This window comes from Pseudonaja textilis, chromosome 2 (assembly GCF_049901715.1).
Source record: "Pseudonaja textilis isolate UNSWEBS1 chromosome 2, rPseTex1.2, whole genome shotgun sequence".
Classification (NCBI taxonomy): Eukaryota; Metazoa; Chordata; class Lepidosauria; order Squamata; family Elapidae; genus Pseudonaja; species Pseudonaja textilis.
The window spans coordinates 32,921,607-32,941,763 of NC_141991.1; the positions used below are offsets into that span (position 1 = coordinate 32,921,607).

At 38.0% G+C, this 20,157-nt stretch overlaps 1 long non-coding RNA gene across 2 annotated transcripts in view; it reads left to right on the forward strand.

The window, feature by feature from the left end:
- The window catches only part of LOC148126820 (uncharacterized), a 127,464-nt gene extending 108,001 nt beyond the window's left edge, over positions 1 to 19,463 (forward strand). For both annotated transcript variants that reach the window (XR_015741397.1, XR_015741398.1), the window contains 3 exons: positions 10,752 to 10,844; positions 13,617 to 13,779; positions 18,913 to 19,463. This is a non-coding gene — a long non-coding RNA (uncharacterized LOC148126820). The remainder of the gene's footprint in view (positions 1 to 10,751; positions 10,845 to 13,616; positions 13,780 to 18,912) is intronic.
- The last annotated feature ends 694 nt before the right edge of the window (positions 19,464 to 20,157 follow it).

The window sequence follows — 20,157 nt, forward strand, 5'->3', positions numbered from 1 at the left end:
CATTTTCTATATAGTTTTTCCCCTCTTTTAATTTTCTCAATGTTATTTTGATTATCTCATCTCAATTCAAATCATTATATTTATACTTTCATCTGTTCTGTTTCAATTTCATATTATCTTTTCTCATTAAACAAATTTTCTCCTGTAGTTACTAATTGGAGTATGACACCTTTATATCTTTTAATTACATCCATTCAACTCTTATTTAAACTTCAATATATACCTTAAGTTTATGACCTTCAGTATAATACATAATACATAACTTCCAATCGAATTCTGCTTGGCACATTCTTATAATACACACTATATTCTTTAAAAAGAAAAAAGAAAGATTGTAAATATATGTAATTATAAACCCTCATTCCATTCCAGTTCAGTTGTATCATTAATAATCATTAAAATTGTAATATCTTTAACACTTCTTTTCAATTAAATACCATATTTCCTTAAAAACACATATAATCTCCATAATTAATTTTTCCCTTATTTCTCTTCACATATGTTTTATAAATCATTAAATATACCTTTTGTTACATTTATTTATTGACAAGCATTCCACTGACTTACGATAGCTATTTTATCAGACATTTTAATCATACATTGTTTCATATTTTCTAAAATTATTTCTGCTTCTAATATAACCATACTATCTTATGTACCTTTGCAGAATCCCTTTTTCCATTAAGTTTTCACCCATTATCTCTAAATAGGCCCTATTTCTCTATATTTTGCTTCTGTCCTTTATAACTTCTTTTCCTTTCTTTCTTCCCTCTCATCTTCTCCCTCCCCTTTTTACCCCCTTGTCTCTCTAGTTCTAATTCTCTCTTCTGCATTTCCCTCTTCTGTTGCTTTCTGATTTTATACTTATTTTTCACTCTTTTTTTTTTGAGTTGTTTTTCCCAATCTTAAACTTTCCATTCTCTTTCCCCCCTTTCCTTTTTTCCCCCCATCTAAGATTACTTGTTCATTAAAGATGGCTTCTTCTTTGTTGCAGTCTTCTTGTTCTGCAGGCATTTCTTGTTGTTTCTCATATTTCCAAATCTCCATTTCTAAAAACTGAAATACAAAGCCAAAAGAACCTCTCCCTTCTTGTGCATCTTCTTTGTACTTTTTAAGTTCCATTTTCAGTTCTTCTAAAAGTGGAGCCATTTTAAACAGTTTTAAACAACCACCCGATTGATTTTAGTCATTCAAAACAATAACCAAGAATCCAGAAATCATCAAGTAATCCAGATAGTCCTGAGTTATATCTTCTTATTTCTTTTTCGACTTTCTCTTCCTGGGGTTTTTGTTGTGATATTTCAATTAGAATGTATGTTTTGGAAGTCTTGTTGAGATTTTGCTGTAAGTTCTTTTTTAATTCCAGGCAGTCTCCTCCCTTCCAGATCCTACCCTTTAATTCTTTTTCTCTCCTTTCCTGTTTTCAAAAGCTTTTAATTATCCAGAAATCTTTATTTTCCCTCTGACTTTTTATTTTCAGCATTAAATGCCTATTGATGTCAAAGTGGATTTTTTTCCAATTTCTTGCTTAAGTCTCTTAGCTGTCAGGATAGGAAGAGGAGAAAACCAAATCTTTTCCCTTTTCTCTCTCCTTCACAGCTTAAAAATCTTCTTAGGGAACAATGTTATTGTTTTTTAACAGTTTCAATTCCAGGGTACCTTATTTGTTGCTTTTGCTGTTTGACCCAGTCAACCAAAACTTTCTCTTCTTATCTTCCTCCTGCACATTCCTTTCTGGTCGAGTTCTTCTTTGTGGTGGCCATTTCTGACCACCACTGGAACCGCCTTCGGGAAAGGGAGTAATGGCCAGCTGGGAAGGAGAGATGCGGCTCTCCTCAACCCTGTTGGCAGTCTCCCCCCTCTTCACCACCTCTGCGGGGTGGCTTAGCCCCAAAACCAGCCGGCTTGGGGAGCTCCAGCGGCGAGCACAGATCAAAGCCTCGCAGAGATGAGGTTTCGGGCTGTCGCTGAAGAAGCTCAAACCAGAAGTCCCCAAATTGGCTCAAGTTTCTTCAATGCTCAAGTTCTTTTGCAACTTTTTCATTTCCAGAGCAAAGCAAGACGATGATACGATACTGTAAGAAATTGGATAGCTCCATATTTTTATCCTAACGTAGTCTGTGTCAAGTGTCATGATTTCAGAAAGTGGACAAAAATCTTCATGGCAATATCTAAGCATTCCACAGCAGGGTCAATAGTCCTCAAATTTAGGCTGTTAGATTCAAGAGCAATAAGCAATGAAGAGGCACCATGTAGGCTTGAAATGATGTATCCCCGTTGCAGTAGTATCAGTGCTGATCTTGCATTTAAAAATAGATTGATGTTTATCCAGAAGGCAATACTTGTAATTTTGTGACTAGAGCATTTTCTATTAAATTTGATAAGAGGAAAAAGATTGGATCTTGGTCAGAGACCTGAGAATTCATCTCATAGCAGGGGAGAGTCACCTGAGAGCAAAGAGAGAAAACAATTGTAAATTTAATGACACTCAATGTAGGCGGCTATAGCTTGCACATAGCTGTTGAGACTAAGTGCCATCAGTTGCCTTATTGAAATTCACCACAACTTACCTAGGTATGCTTCATACTTGGCAACAATTTATATGAATATAAACTAGGGTTTTTTCTCACATTTCTTTAATTAGTTTTTTTTAATCCCACCTTTATTATTTCTATAAATAACTCAAGGTGGCAGACATACCTAATACACCTTCCTCCAATTTTCCCTACTACAACAACCCTATTAGGTGAGTTGGGTTAAGAGAAAGTGACTGGCTCAAAGTCACCCAGCTGGCTTTTGTGCCTAAGGTGGACTAGAACCCATAGTCTCCTGGTTTCTAGTTTGGTTCCTTAACTACTAGATTATTTTGGTTGCTGTTGTTGTTGTTAAATATTAATTCTTTACACATAGGTAATTGCTTCTAAATTCTGCTTCAGTAAAAGTGCTAGCTATTATAGGGCTATTCTTTCTCAGTAACTTTCTCTATGTAACTTTCTCTTTCTTAGTAATTAACTCTATCTTTCTCATAGATTTGATAAATTAACAGAAATTCGCAGATTGAATTCCGGGAGTTGAAGTCCATAGAGCTTAAAGTTACACAGTTTGTAAAAGGAGGATGTAGACTAACAAGGCAAAATATTTATGGGTAACAAGAAGGTTTTTAGATGTAAATGTAGCCCAGATTATCCTCTAACTGAAATGAAACTTTCAGCAATGTAATACTAACAAAACACAAAACAAAACACTACCCCACCATTGACTAACTACCTCAAAGCACAGTGTTTTCATCAAACTAGCATTCCTTACAGATGTTGAAAAAATCATTCCCATTAATCTAGCTAATTATTTTTATAACCATCGTCATGTATAGCAATCATGACAACCTTTTGTGGCAGTTAATTTATTCGAGTAATTATGAATTGTGATAGAGATGTGTCAATTGGTAATTAGCTTGGGGATAACTAAAGAATATTGCACATGTATAGACAGAAAGATCACAACATTTGCATTTTTCCTCAAAATTCTAGAAATGTTTTCTCTGTAGAAAGTCATCAGAATTCTGATTATTTAAACTGTAGATGCAGTTTTAATTTTAAGAAATATCTTTATCATGAATTTAAGACATGGATCAGTCTTAGTATCACATAGCTGGATTATTACATACTTCAAGCAGGGGTTCAGACAGCAATCCCACCTCGTTTCTCATCTATTCCCTCGTTTCATGTAAATCAGCTTTTAATTGCTAGGAAATACACTCAGGAGTTTAAATATTAGATGGATGAATGGAAATATTGCTCCGTAGCAGAGGCAAAAGAATAATGTAAGATCAGATTTTCCAAACTGAAGTTCAAGAAAATGTGCAAAGGAGAAAGCTCAGAGAATGCCCACAGGAAAATATTACTTTTGGTAAAGAAAACTTGCCTAAAACAGGTCTAAAGATCTTGTGGTCAAATTAATTAGTAACAGACAGTAATCCCATAATTGTGGGAGGAAATTAAATACTTCCTATATGTACAAATTAGAAGAAAATAGAGCAGGTGTTATACTGTCCAATATACACAAGAGACTAGTGCTTTGTAGAATAGCAGTGAAGGCCTTGGAAAAGAGATTCAGATGCTGGGATTTGTCCTACCTACAAATGTCAGAATTATACAAACAAAGGTTTTGACACTTCTTGAAAACCAAAGTTAGACATTAAAGAAGCAGGACAGATAGACAATTGCCACTTTTGACTCTAATGTCATTAATAGCCCTTAAAAAAAAAACTACATGGATCATAGAACAAATCAATTCAGAATTCTTACTCAAAACACAAATGACCAGATTCAAATTGTCATACTTCAAATAAACCAGTTAAATACTGACAAGATAGATAAATGATACATAGATAGATAGATGATAGATAGATAGATAGATAGATAGATAGATAGATAGATAGATAGATAGATAAAAGAAATAATTCTTTATTGGCCAAGTGTGATTTTACACACAAAGAATTTGTCTTGGTGCAAATGCTTTTAGTATACATAAAAGAAAAGATACATTCGTCAAGAGTCAAGAATCATCAGGTACAACACTTAATAGTCATAGGGTACAAAAAGCAATCAATCATACTAGGAAACAATCAATATAAATTGTAAGGATACAAGTAATAAAGTTACAGTCATACAGTCACAAGTGGGAGGGGATGGGCGATAAGGAGTGATGAGAAGATTAATAGTAATGCAGACTTTGTAAATAGTTGGACAGTGTTGAAGGAATTATTTGTTTAACAGAGTGATATTGTTTGGAAAAAACTGTCCTTGTGTCTAGTTGTTCTGATGTGCAGTGCTCTATTTTGAGGGTAGGAGTTGAAACAGTTTATGTCCAGGATGTGAGGGGTCTGTAAATATTTTCACAGCCCTCTTTTTGACTCGTGCAGTATACAGATCCTCGACTGAAGGCAGGTTGGTAGTAATTGTTTTTTCTGCAGTCCTAATTACTCTCTGAAGTCTGTGTCTGTCTTGTTGGGTTGCAGAACCAAACCAGACAGTTATAGAAGTGCAGATGACACACTCAATAATTCCTCTGCAGAATTGTATCAGCAGCTCCATGGGCAGTTTGAGCTTTCTGAGTTGGCACAGAAAGAACATTCTTTTTTGTGCTTTTTTGATGATGTTTTTGATATTAGGTGTCCATTTTGGGTTGTGATATGATAGAACCTAGAAATTTGAAGGTCTCTACTGTTGATACTGTGTTGTCTAGTATTGTAAGAGGTGGTAGTATGAGAGGGTTTCTCCTAAAGTCTGCCACCATTTCTACAGTTTTGAGTCTGTTCAGTTCCAGATTGTTCCAGTTACACCTCGAGGCAAGTTGTACAACCTCCTGTCTGTATGCGGATTTGTCATTGTCTCGAATGAGACCAATCACTGTTGTATCATCTGCAAACTTTAGTATTTTAATAGATGGATCATTTGAGATGCAGTCATTGGTATATAGGGAGAAGAAAAGTGGAGAAAGCACACAGCCTTGGGGGAGCTGTGCTAATTGTACAGGTGATTCTGCCTACCTTCACCTGCTGCTTCCTGTCTGTTAGGAAGCTTATGATCCACTTACAAGTGTGTTCAGGTACCGCTAGCTGCATTAGTTTAGTTAGAAGAATGTCTGGAATGATGGTATTGAATGACGAACTTAAGACTACAAAGAGGACCCTTGCGTAGGTATTTGGAGATTCAAAGTGTTGTAGGATGTAGTGCAGAGCCATATTAACAGCATCATCTGTCGATCTATTTGGTTGGTATGCAAACTGCATGGGATCTAACAGTGGGTCCGTGATGGTTTTTGGGTGTGACAACACTAGCCTTTCAAAGATTTTCATAACTACAGATGTTAGAGCAACTGGTCTGTAGTCATTCAGTTCCCTGATAGAGGTCTTCTTTGACACTGGGATGATAGTAGAGTGTTTGAAGCAAGAAGGAACATAGCACAACTCTAGTGATTTGTTGAAGAGTCGGGTGAAGATGGGGGCCAATTGGTCAGCACAGACTTTTAAGCTAGAAGGAGGTATCTTATCTGGCCCCGGTGCTTTTCCTGGCTTTTGTCTGTGAAATAGATCAAATAGATCTACACGTCTTATGAATTAATATTGAGTTGGCATCTCCCAAACTGCTGATGGAGTTTTCAAGATGGTTTTGATAAGCGGTTTATGATGAGCATCTTCAGCCATAGAATCATAGTAAGGTAGGGCTGGAAGGGACCTTGGAGGTCATCTAATCCAACTTCTTGCAGGAGTCCTTATACTATCCCAGACAAATGGTTGCCCACACTTGTCTTGAAAACCTCCAACAATGGAACACCCACAACTCTAACAGGAAATCTGTTCCATTGATTATTTATTCTTAGTGTTAGGAAATTCCTCCTTATTTCTAGGTTGGATCTCCCTCTCACAGCTTCCATTGCTTCTTATCCTGCCCTCAGGTGCCATGGAGAATAAATCAACCTCTCTTCCCTTCAAGTACAGTATTGGAAGACTGCTATCCAAGTAAAGAAACTCACTGGCTAAACTGTGAAATTATTCTTGTATTATTATTTTTTTGTCCAGGTGCTTTTCTTGTGACTTGAGCCAACAGAATAATGGCAACAGCACCCAACAGCATAACCAATAACACATTAAAAACACACAAAGTAAAATACACTAAAATCTGAACAACAACAACAACAGAAGTTCTGTTTGCTCATGGAACCTTTTCTAAACAAAATCAGCATTCTGCAAAGTATGTTTGTGTTCTAAAACAACTTATTGTTGTTGTTAATCTTTTATTTAAACTTTATTTAAACTCTAACATAAATGATTGATATATTCTGTTTTTTATGAAAGTGTTTGCTTTGGAAAGTGGAGTGGGAGAGAGGAAGTGGGGAAAATGAAAAAGTGTTCACATTTAGCTCTTGCTGCTTGAATAAGCTTCCTTGTTAGAAAGAGATCACCTAGAATTTGGCATCCCTACACAGTTATATTAAACAAAGTTATGCCCTGTATGCATTGTAAAACTATTCCTAATTGTAAATGCTTTGTGGCTGAAATCCTGACATAAATTCACCCAAACCATAGAAACACTGATGTGAGTCATTCTGTCCAAGACTAACTTTTAGTATATGCCCTTCTGGGAAAGGACAAATCATTAGGTTAATAACAGAATCATTAGTAAAAGAGAAAGGAAAAAAGAATGAAAGAATGATGAATTGCATCCAGTAATGGACCTTCCTGGCTCTCCAGGCATTTTATCCAAGCAGAGAATAAAAATAAAGAGTGTGCATTACACTGTCCCCCCAATTATCCTGCCCTTCTTCTTTCCAACTTTGCTTCTTTTGTCTAAAGGAGAGGGAGCAGTTACTTGTGCTCTCTTGAATATGAGTATGCTTTCCCACTAGGCCTTCTCTCTCTTCCTATTTAGTTCTATTTATTCAAATGAAGGTTAATGGAAGCCCACTTAATTTTATTCATTCATTCATTCATTCATTCAATTTGTATGGCCACCCATCTCAATATGTAACTCTGGGCAGTGAACAACCCTCAAATAAATTAAAAACAAGTTTCCCTTATAGCACAACAATAACAATATACACTGCAGCCACGACGAATATTACAATCCATGATTGTTCACAACCAAGAGACAAAAAAAAACCCTTCACAAACTCAGGGTTCTGAGCCTGGGCATAAAATCAGGACTTTAGGCCTTATGAAAAAACCAGCAGGATCAGGGCCATCCTAATCTCCAGAGGGAGAATGTTCTAGAGGTGGGCACTACACAGAAAAGGCACACTTCCTGGGTTCCACCAACTGGTATTCTCTGACGAGATCCAAAGTACCTCGAGTAACCCAGCTATGAAGGGCTTTACAGGTGACAACCAGCATATTGAACTGTTTCTGGAAGCAAGTGACAAGTAGTGTAGTCCACAGAGTAGTGGCACTACATGTACCAACACCATTTACTACCCATATAGTTGTATTCTGCACCAGTTGATGCTTCCAAATGCTCTTCAAGGTCAGTCCCATGTAGAGCACATTGCAGTAATCCAGATGGGAGATCACAAGGGCATGAGTGACAGTAACTATGGCATCCCAGGTCAGGGATGATCATAACCAGTGCACAATCCTAAGCTCTTCCTTTGGAATGAGAGAAGATTGGGGATAGAAGATGCAAGGGAATGTATACAGGACATTGGGAACAGGGCTAATAGACATATCTTTCTGGAAATGTAAGTGCCTAACAAGTTTCACCAGGGTGAAAAAGTGGATGGTCAGACAGCATTTCTGTCTCATCACCTGGTCTGTATACCTGATTATGGACTTTTCTTAAGACAAGATGCTGTTTTTCAGTATAGAAACAAGAAAGCCCAACCTATCCTTCTTTTAGTCAAATTGCAGACAGTCTACATCCAGATCCACATAGTTCTTCTTTTCCCTCAACCATTTATTGTTTTATTTATTTATTTATAAAATGTATAGGCTGCTCATCTTACCTCAAATTTTATATAGCCAGAAAATGCATGTGTACACTCGGATATACTTAAGATATATTGAGTGCTTCACAGTGTACAAAAACGTTGCCTATTAGGTAGCTTAACGTCTCAAATTTGAAGTAGTTTCAAGATGTTTAGATGAATCATTAACTAAAGTTTAATTAGTTCAAACTTGAGACTGTGTAATTTCACAGGTATAACACTCTGCTGATGTTACAAACACAAGATTATTTTAGGTGCTCTGCAGAGAAATTTTTTAGGATGCTACTACAGAACATCTGGTAGAGATGAAGTTACAAGGGAATCTTATTTGTATTCCCTTGAGAATGACTTTTAATTTCTCTATACCCTGCAGCAGATTTTTTTTTTTAATTTTGGCTGAAGCAAGTTGATTTTGCTTATGTAACCCCTAAACTATGAATCACATATATTTCATATTATCAATTGTATGAATACCTATCTACTTCACTCCCAATATCTTTTCCACTAAACTACTTGTTCTCCACGGATTTTATCTCCATGGCTTTCCCCAGACGTTAGACTTGTTAGTACACAATTGGCTCTACCTTCATTGTTACCAGCCTTTGGATCTCTTCCAACGATCCATCTAATTCAAATCCAGCTGGGCTTTTTGATCTGTGACGTCTATGGCCCTTTTCACCAGGACTAGAATTCTTGTATAGGTAGTCCTCAACTTACAACAATTTGTTTAGTGACCAATGTGTCACTCATCAAAGTTATAACAGCACTGAAATAAATGACATGACTGTTTTTCACACATATAACTGTTGCAGCATCCCCATGGTCATGTGATCAAAATTGGCAACTGACTCATATTTATGACAGTTGCAGTGTCCCATGGTCATGTGATCACCTTTTGTGACCCAAGTAGTCAATGGAATAGAATACGAACAGGAACAGAATAGAACAAAATAGAATTCTTTATTGGCCAAGTGTGATTGGACACACAAGGAATTTGTCTCCAGTGCATAAGCTCTCGGTGTACATACAAGCAACAAGTGATAAATCATGATCATCATCATAACGTACAATCATCATAAATCATAAGATATAAACTCAGTAATAGTCATAGGATACTAAGGAAGCCAACAACATAAATCATAATAGGATACAAAATAAAGGTAATAAAGGTAACATACATTATGAGATACAAACAACAAAATTACAGTCATAAGAATGTTGGAAGAAATATACATCTGGTTCAGTTCCAAGTGGGGAAAAAGACACTGGAAACATGGAGGCTGATTGGAAAGATGTTTTATTGATGAACAGGACCACAAGGGTTTGAGGTCCTGGGCAGCTGACCACATGAAATGGAGAGTGGGAGTTATTTATACCCTCTCTTGGGCATTGCCCTTGAGCTTTCTGTTCCTGTGCAAGAAATATATTCTATTGGTTATTGTACTGCTAACTTTATAGGCTGTCTGAGTCCCAGGCTCAATTGAAGCTTGCTGGGTAATGCAATGAAGGGGCTTGATGTGCCATGTGGTGAGCTCTGCTGCTAGATGCTATCCTATTATGTCCTGAGGGGTCATGTCTTAATCCCATCACCCTAGACCTGAAGGTCTTTTGTCTTGTAGATAGGCTAGCCCAGTCCTGCTAGAGCTATTAAAAAGTTGAGGGCTGCTTTCCATGTTTTTCCTTTAGGGAAATATCATATTCTGACTTTTCTAATATTTCCCAAAATATTGCATTCTTCTAGGAGAGGGGTGGATGCTAACTTTCTACAAGAAGAAAATAGGTAATAGGAAAGATGAAAAGATGAGAAGGGTAATTGGTAATACAGCCCTACTAGGTAGTTTGACATCCTAGGGCATAGACAGTGTTGCGGGAATTACCATAGTTGTTCAGCAGAATTACTATAGTTATTTAGCAGAGTGATAGCATGGGGGCGGGGAAGGGAACTGTCTTTGTCTGTGGTTGTTTTGGCGTTCAGTGCCCTATAGCATCGTCTTGAGGGAAGAAGTTGAAACAGCTTATGTCCGCGATGTAAAGGTTTTTAGATATTTTTCACAGCTCTCTTTCTGGCTTGTGCAGTATATTTAACAATTGTGGCAAGAAAAGTCATAAAATGGGGCAAAACTCATGTAGCAACATAAATTTTGGGCTCATTTGTGGTCGTAAGTCAAGGACTACCTGTATTTGATCTTTTGAGCATTGCCACTATGAAAAAAAGGCATACGTGAACAAAGGCATTTGCTAATAGATATTTTATTTTAAATTATTTTCAGAGAATTAATTAGGACTCAAACATTCAGCTGTCCCTAATACAGCTACTAACACTGCTGTGCTGCTGAGTCATCTAAGTCTTCTGAACAGCCACTGTAAGTAAAACAACTCTAATAAGCTTTTTAACCCTGACCTTTTAAAATCAGTGATAAACCTATAGTTTTATTTTCTAAGAAAGGATTCCATTTTTAAGTGATAAAACACTTTTCGACCTTCTTCAGTCTAATGATCCTCGTTACCATTGCTAGATATATGAGTCCATCAAACCATTAGCAGGTATAAACATTTATAGCAGTCATGGTTACATTTGCTTTATGGTCAATAGGAATGAAACGATTTATAAAAAGATTTATGCTCATTGGGGAATATCAATAAAGTATTTCTCCTAACACTTCAGCAGTACTGAGGAAGCTGCTTTATAATTATTGTAAGACTTAAACAGTCTCATGACTGGAGTGGAGAAGATAAGCTCCACGGGGTAAGTTGTAAAGATAACTTTTGATCAAAATTTACAAATAAAGCTCAACCAGGAAAAATATTTCAAACATTAAAAGAGTATCCTTGTCGCAACAGGATGAAATGGTTTTATAAAGATGCTGCATTGAACATCATCATGTGTTAGCAAAGGTAACTTCCAATGGCTGTATTCCAGTATTTGATGGGCTGCCACAAAGAAGTGGGGGTCAAATTATATTCCAAAGCATCAGAGGGCAGGACAAGAAACAATGGATGGAAACTAATCAAGGAGAGAAGCAACCTGGAAACTTCCTAACAGTGAGAACAATTAACTAGGGGAACAGCTTGCCTTCAGATATCATGAGCTCTCCATCACTGGATGTTTTTAAGAAGAGATTGGACAGTCTGAGGTGGTATAGTTTCTCCTGCTTGAGCAGGGGGCTGGACTAGAAGACCTCCAAGGTTCCTTCCAGCTCTATTCTAATTCTAATTCAATGGTCAGTGTTTCTTTTTGCTCTAAGAAGCACATTTTTATTGTTATTTAATTCTTTTATTTAAATTTCTAAGTCACGCATCTCATTGGTATCGTGACTGTGTGACTAAATAATGTAATAAAAAGTTAAAGAAGTGCTAGAAATAAAATGAAAATTGTGTAGAAAAGCTAAAACCTGAGATGACGAGAAGTCTGGAAGGCGGAGTCTTCTTTACCTGGTCAGCTACCCTCAACAAAGTAGGGCCCTGTCAGAGGCCTGAGCCATGTGGCAGAGCCATGTCTTAAGGCCCTTCAGAAGACCAGGAGTGTGGGGGAAAGACCTCATCTCTAACAGGAGAACATTTCAAAAGGCAGGAGCTACAGGAGAGAAAGCTTTTTTCCTGGATCCCAATGGCCAAACTTCTTTGGCAGATGGGATCCAAAGTAGGTCCTTTTGCTGAAACAAATGGAGTGGGCTACTCCCAAAAGGATGAGACCAGAGGTGATACTCAGCAGGTTCTGACCAGTTCTGGAGAACTGGTAGAAGAAATTTTGAGTAGTTCAGAGACCCGGCAAATAACACCTCTGACTGGCCCCAGACACCCATCTATTCTCTGCCTCCTGAGTCCCAGCTGATTGGCTGGGTCTTCTTTTGTTGCCCTGCATAGGAGAACGGAGCTGGAAAGCAGGTTAGTGGGGTGGGGAGGGAATGGGGTTTTTGCAGTAACCTTCCCTGCCACACTCACCAACCCACGCCTACAGAACCAGTAGTAAAAATTTTTGAATCCCACCACTGGATGAGGCAGTTCTTCGGATAGTTAAAGGCCACCACAAACTGAGCAGAAATTAAAAATGTGAACCACAGAAACATGGACCCACCCGGTGGCCTTGTTCAACATACTAGTCATTCCTAATCTTAGAAAAAGGGAAGGAAGAACTGAACATAGGGGAGGAGTTCATGTATATCTCTCCCATCCTTAAGTTGGACTGGCAATTTCTGTTAGCGAATATAGGACGTTATTTTATTTTCAAAACAATACTATATAATCCTGGGAAGGTGCGGTGATACAGTGGTTAAGAAACTAGGCTTGTCAGCTGGAAAACCAGCAGCCCAGGTTTGAGACCTATGCTTCATGTAATGGGGTGAGCTCCCATCTTCACCCCAGCTCCTGCCAACTAGCATTTCAAAAGCATGAACATCTGAGTAGATAAATATGTATTATGTACCAATTCTGTGCAAAGGTAACAGTGCTCCATGACATTATGCTGTCCATATGACTGTGGAAATGTCTTCGGACAGTGCTGGCTCAATGGCTTTGGAACGGAAATGAGCACCACCCCCTATAGTCAGCCATAACTAGTGGAGTTAAATCTGCACTGACTCTTTTACCTTACCTACTATGTAATTCTAAGTGCTATATATGTTTAAGTGGACATGGTAGAGGAAGAGGAGAATAGCACCTGATCTTCTTTGCATTGTGTGTAGGAGACGTTTCAGCATCCTTATCTTGTCATAAACTTGATGGGAAAGTTTCTTGAAATCTACAAGCCCATGCAGAATTCTGCACAAATATAAGAGGGCAGACTTCTTATATAAAGCTTGGTTAAAGGAGGGAGAGAATAAAATAAAGGAAGTCTTCTGCCCAGTTTCATAGCGCAATCAAATTAGGAATGTAATTCTACCTGAGTTTTTACTTTAAATTTTAGATAATGCTGGTTCAGAATCCTTCACTTCTGATCTCACTTTGTAAAAGCTCTGCAAGCTGACCATTTATCTGTTACTTTAACAGGAAGTTCTTAATCTTGGCTGTTATATTCCATTTTGTGAGATCGTTTAAGGAATAGTATTATCTGTCTGTGAAGAAACACATTCCTCATAGTCATGTGTTGCAAGGTTTATGTTCTGAAAGATGCCTTCTTTGACTGTTCTGTTCTGCAGTTCCTCCTTGAATCAAAGCACGGGTAGATCCTGCAACTGCAAAATACTTCCCAGAAAGACAACAAAAGAACATGCTTCCATTTTCTTTTTCCTCCTCAGGTCTCTTCCCAATTCATATTTTTGTGTATTGAAAACACCAGAATGCCATTTGGAGGCTAGTCAGGTGAGTGCCTGGGCACACACATTGTAAGGAGAAATAGGAAGGAAAGAAAGTGTAATTGAATGAACACTTGACTATATGAAGTCTGTGGAAACCTGGACAGATACCGTATTTCCCCATGTATAAGCCACCCCTTTTTTCCAAAATTTTCAAGCCCAAAAAGTAGGGGGGGTGGCATATACAAAGCAGGTACACTTTTTATACGTGAAAAATGCATAAAATAATAAAGTAGGAATAAACTGGTTTTCCAGCAGTATGCTATACTTTTTTGTAAAAATTGTACGTGATGATACGATTACGAGTGCGAGTACGCGATAGAAATGCATACGCTAGGCATCGGCCTGAATGCTTCGTTCCTACTCTCGTTCCGATGCGTAGATTGCTAGCGTCGCCCGCACCGCTTTCGGCGTCATGACCGAAGTTGTAGATCTAGACGTCGAATTTTGTTTCTTTGTAAATTTTCTTTCTTCATAACTTGTTTCTCTAATAAAATATTTTTTTCAAAACTTCACAGTCCAAAAATTGGGGGGGTGGCTTATACAAAGGGGGTGCTTATACATGGGGAAATACGGTAAATAAGGGTTTTTTTTCTTTCATTGACATGATCACAGTGGATCTGGTCGCTACTCTTCCCTTCCCTCCCCTCATCTCTGAATTCAGAAGGATGGAGAAATCTGAGCAGTGATAAGAGTCAGCTGGAGAAGTGGTGATGCAAGTTTCAATGCAAAAATATTTATTAAATCTTTCCTCCACCACTGTAAGGGCTTGATCATGGATAAAATTGAAATTAATATGATTTATTTTAATTGCTTAAATACCTCACTGTTGAATTCTGATATATCTGCCCTAGAATGTGACATTCATATAAATATGTCATAGCAGAAAAGAGATGGGTTTACTCATTACAGTAGCATCAAACCTAAGAAAAGAGGAAAAGCTTCCATTGGTATATGAGCTCCTCCCTATCTTTTAAAGGTCTTTAGTGTGTTGTGAATGAGGGACGTGGTGATTCAGTGGCTAAGACGCTGAGCTTGTCAATCAGAAAGGTCGGCAGTTTGGCCGTTCAAATCCCTAGCACCGCATAACGGAGGGAGCTCCCATTACTTGTCCCAGCTTCTGCCAACCTAGCAGTTTGAAAGCATGTAAAAATGCAAGTAGTAAAATAGGGACCACCTCGGTGGGAAGGTAACAGCGTTTCCTGCATCTTCGGCATTTAGTCATGCCGGCCACATGACAACAGATGTCTTTGGACAGGGCTGGCTCTTTGGCTTTGTAATGGAGATGAGCACCAGCCCCTAGAGCTGGAAACAACTAGCACGTATATGTGAGTGGAACCTTTACCTGTACCTTACTAGTGTGTTGTGACCAACATTCTGATTAGAACATGATCACCTATTTAATCAAACAGCAGGAGCAATCCTACAAGACGATCACAATGTTGCAGAATATCCCCAGATTCCTTAGGTAAGGGAAAATACGGGTGGTGGTGGTACTGAAGAGCATGTGGAGGGTTCAGTACTACTTCTTATTTGCATTTCTCGTTTGCTAAGGCCTTCTCAAGAAGTAACCATCTCGACTAGAGGAGGAATAGGCAGGAGAATAGGATAAAACGATTTCCCACCGTCTCCTAAATTTCTACCGCAAATGTTTACTGTTAAGCTTTACATTTGTCTCTCAGCTCATCCAAACTGGGACTCATCTCTTCTGAGGGGGAAGGAGGGCATAACAGTGAGAGAAGGAGCAGCAGATGTTGAAGTAAAATGCAGACATCCCTGCCGAGCATTGTCAAGGATGAGAGTTTATATAATGTGTAAACAACCACCTGCTGCTAATGAGAAATTGCTCCCCCAGCCACCTGATTAAGGCAAGGAGAATGTCGGAGAAAAGCTTGATTGGTAATTTCATCAAGACTTCTGAACCAAACATTTATCTAGAAGCAGAACAGTAGGACACACTGGGGAGGGCATCTTTTACCCCCCGCTTCCTCATTTAAACATAGATTGCCAGAGTGATATTTCACAGGCAAAAATGGAAAAGGGATATAAGGCTGGATATAAACATAACTAGTTGTACAATAGTGTAGTAAAAATGCATATGTGTGTAACTCATATGGATTATTAATATGAACAAAAAACAGAACCAGGGATAAGAAAAAAATACAATTTAAGGCAACTGATTTCCTTGACCCCAGTCCAGATCTGTTGGGCTAAAATTTCCAGCATCCCCATCCAGCTAGGCAAAAAATGAATGTAGCTTAACATGCGTGAGCAAGACCAGGTTGAGTTGAATAAAGGATTGAGAAATCTCGGTTGAGGACCTTATCCTTAATTACTATGATGGTTTGAGTCCTTTCAATTCAAAATTATAAATGGCTTCAACATTGGGTCAGGCATCCAAATAATGATTGCACTTCCTAGAATATATGTAGAATCCCAGTTCCTCAATCCACCATTTTGATGGATCAGGCATTCTTCTGTAAATCACAATACTTGCATTCTTAAAGTTGGTGACTTCTTTTCTGGATTTTGTGCTGAAATTCAGAATGAGCTAATGGTATTTGCATGGCAAAGCCATTCTGCTGACCAGGCCCTGAGAAAGTTAGGCCTTCCACTAATGTTCTATAGCAGAGGTGTCAAACTTGTGGCTGTGTTTACCCAGGGTGGAATACAAAAACAACACAGGCACAAAAACAGGTGAAGTCCCTTTAATTCCTTCAACTTGGCTTCAAAGCTCCAAATATCCTTGACTGGAGACAAAAAACTCTCTCACAAACAGTTGCAAAAAGGAGCAAATGCCGTTTAAACTGAAAATACGTATAAATTATAACTAGAAAAAAACAACACAAACCACACTGAAGCAATTCAGGGAACCAGGCAAGATAAGGGCTTGAAGACCTCCACAGATATTGAAATATACACTGGGAAGGACACCAAACTCAGGTAAGAATGGATAGACTAGAAATATTTTCATGCTTTGTTTCCAGCACTGGCTCATGCGCAGTCCTTCTTTTTAAATAGTTCTCACAACTGCAGCGCATGAAGGAGATTAAGGCCCTTTCCGCCCCCATAGACCATGCCATTCATGTTTCTCCCTTATCCTCTCCTCCCTGCGTGTCCTAGGATGGAGAAGGGATGGGCCTGGATCCTCCTCTGACTGCCCAGCCAGCTTGTGCCCTTCCCCAGCCTCCTCCACAACCTCCAGAGCCACACTTCCACTCCCTGTCGGCTATTCCTCCTCTCCCTTGGAGTCTCCAACAGGGGCTTGACAGTGGCCCATGTCACGTGCGGCCTCACCTGATTTAGTGAAGGGGAAAAAATCCCAATAAGTCACATGATGACACCATGACAATGTGTGTTTGATACTCTTGTTTTATAGCATTTCCCAATCCATTGCAATTTCAAGAGTTGGAAAAAAGGGAAAATAAAAGTACTTGCTTGGTAAATGTGGTGAGACAGCTCTGTAGTATAAAAGGAAAGATCACTATTAGATCATTGTTTTGCAATGAAGCCTCTGCATGCTCCATCTCTTCAGTTCACACAAATATCTTGATACCTAGTACTGGATCTCAAATTCTGTGATCCTGCTAGCAATCTATTTTCCATATAGATATGAAAGTCAATTGCATTTCTATTTGGATAAGCTAAGGAGATCAGAAGAAAGTACAAACAAATAAAAAAATTGTAGCAATCAGAAAAATGCAAATTCCTTGGTTAGAATTAGGCTTTGGGTCTATAAATGAAGGTTTATGATTGAAGGAATAGTGGTATATTGGGAAGAAATAAGGGATGAGAGACTGATCCACAAAGCCACTTAGGTTTGTCAGGAACAGATACCAGTGGAAATCAAAATTCTGCTGAACACAAAGCTTAGTGCATAAAAATTAATCAAGTACTACAATGACTCACTTTATTCATAATACTTAATGGTCATGTAATAGGAGTTTTTATCCAGCAGTTAAAGTTCATAAGTGCAGGTTTTACATGTAGAAAGGTATTATGCTGATGGTTTAATTACACACCTTTTTGCACACCAAAGGAAATGTATTCTACAGCTTTCTTAATTAAAGGACTTTTGAAGGGAAATGAACTTTGCAATAAGCAGCCTATGACTTGGTTTTTATTATATGTTTTTGTTTTGAGTTGAGCAATTCGAAATCTTATTCTAGAAATGTTAAAACCACAATTGAGCAGCAGAAAGTATTGGGCCTGAGATAGGCCCTGATAGCCATTTTAACTTTTCTTGGTGTTTTTTAATATATACTAAATATAACTTTGATTCCAAACACAGTCAGGTGGATTTCCAATCTATGGCATACATTTAACTTTCTCTCATTTTGTTTCATAAAAAGAATTATGAAGGTGAAGTAAAAATTCTCTTCATGCATTAAATAATACTTTTTAAAAAATAATCCCTTGTTCAATGGTTTATTATTAATAACACAAGGCTATGCATACATAGCAATCTCTCCTTCTGCTTTTCCCAACTTATTCCATTTATGTGAACGATAAACTAAACATAAAAGTCAGATATTACTAGGAATAATTCTGCATCAAATGGCCACTGGTTTTTCCAAAACTGACCTCTTGGCTAGACAATTGCTCTGGCATGATTGTATTAGGCAGTCCAGTCAAAAAATAAATATAGTTTGACCTTGGGTATTCTGACTATGAAAAACCAAGAAACAAAGTTTGGAAAGAACGGCCATTTTAATCTTGGGTTTTAATTTTTTTCATGTTTACATGTAGATGTTAATTTATTCATGTTTTAATGTGGTATAGGGTCTTGTGTTTGAGCAAGGAGTTGGACTAGAACACTTTTAGGATCCCTTCCAGCACTATTCTGAATTGAATTGAAATTGAAATTCAAGATATATTTTTATATCTGCAAGCTGCCCAGAGTTACTTTATGGTAAGACAGGTGGCTAATAAACTTTATTAATAAAGAAATAATACACTCATTCTGCTGGATGTTAAAAACATCATTGGTGGACTTAATAATGGCATTATTTTGGATTTTTATCCATGGAGCAATAAGGTTATGATTGTTTTGTCATAAAGATCACATCTGAATACTTTGTTAATCTACAATTTAATATGATAAACCATCTCTGGCCTTGTTTCCTCCTATGTTCTTCAGCATGGCATGAGATGGGAGAAGGAAGCTTTTGAATCTCTGTTATCAGAAACACAAGTTGCCATCTTATTCTACATCTATATGAAGCTACTAGGAGAGTTCATCCAACAGTTTGTCATGGAGCAGGTTCATGATATGACAACCCTTCTGGACTCACAGTTCCTCCTGTGGCTGGAGGGACTTTTGTAGCAATTGTGTCTTTATTTGGGAAAGGAGGATCTGGCTACATAATTCCTGTGTCAATTCATGAAGCTTTCCCAACCTGCTCCCGAGTTGCAATAGGCAAGGGAATGGGAATCGCGCCTCACAGCTGCACCAAGGAATTCACACCTCAGTCAAAACAAGACACAGCCTAGCCTGCAGAAGCCAAGACCATCTCCAAGGAAACCCACAATGGCTTGAGGGAGTGATTTCTATGACCCACGAAATTGCTTCATTGCGAAATGTGACTGGTGACACACTCTGGGGCTAGGGGGAACAGGGTCAGAGGCAAGGTGTGAATTGGGTGAAGCCAGAGTTGGCTTCACCTAGGTACTGCTGGAATGGTGCTCCTAATAAACAACTGGATTATTCTTGCTAAATGGCTGAGACTCTTAATTTTATTCGGGCATGGTCGGAACCTTGACATCATGTCCACATCAGCACTTGCTTATATTTCTATAATACATTCTATTTGGCACTGCCTTTAAAAACTATTTGGAAATCACAGTTGGTCCAAAATACTGCAACCCACATACCTTCTGGCTCCTGTCATTGACACCATATGACATTTCTTTATGAACCCTGCATTGTTTGCCATTTGGTTTGTGGCTGCAACATAAGATGTTGGTTTTAACTTACTAAGCACTTTATAGCTTCACACCCAACTATCTGCAGGACTGTCTATTTCATTCATTACCAGCCTAACTAATCAGGCCAGAGATAATCCATTACTGATCCCAGATTTTTTGAAAGATTCAGAGGCTAAAGCAAGTAGGTGATGTTTTTCTGGAAACCGAATAACTTATCAGATTTTTCCCTCTTTTCCTAATAGTCTTGATTGACAAATTTTAAATAATATTAATTGACAGGTGCATAAAGAAATGTTTAAAGCCATATGTCTTTTTTGAAAACAAAAACTTTCATACACTGAAAATACATATAAAAAATTATTGAAACTCTTAACTATTTTATATGATATCATCCTTTAACAATAGTGCCTTTAAATAATCTTAGCATATAAGATGTTTGTTTATAAGCATATAAGAT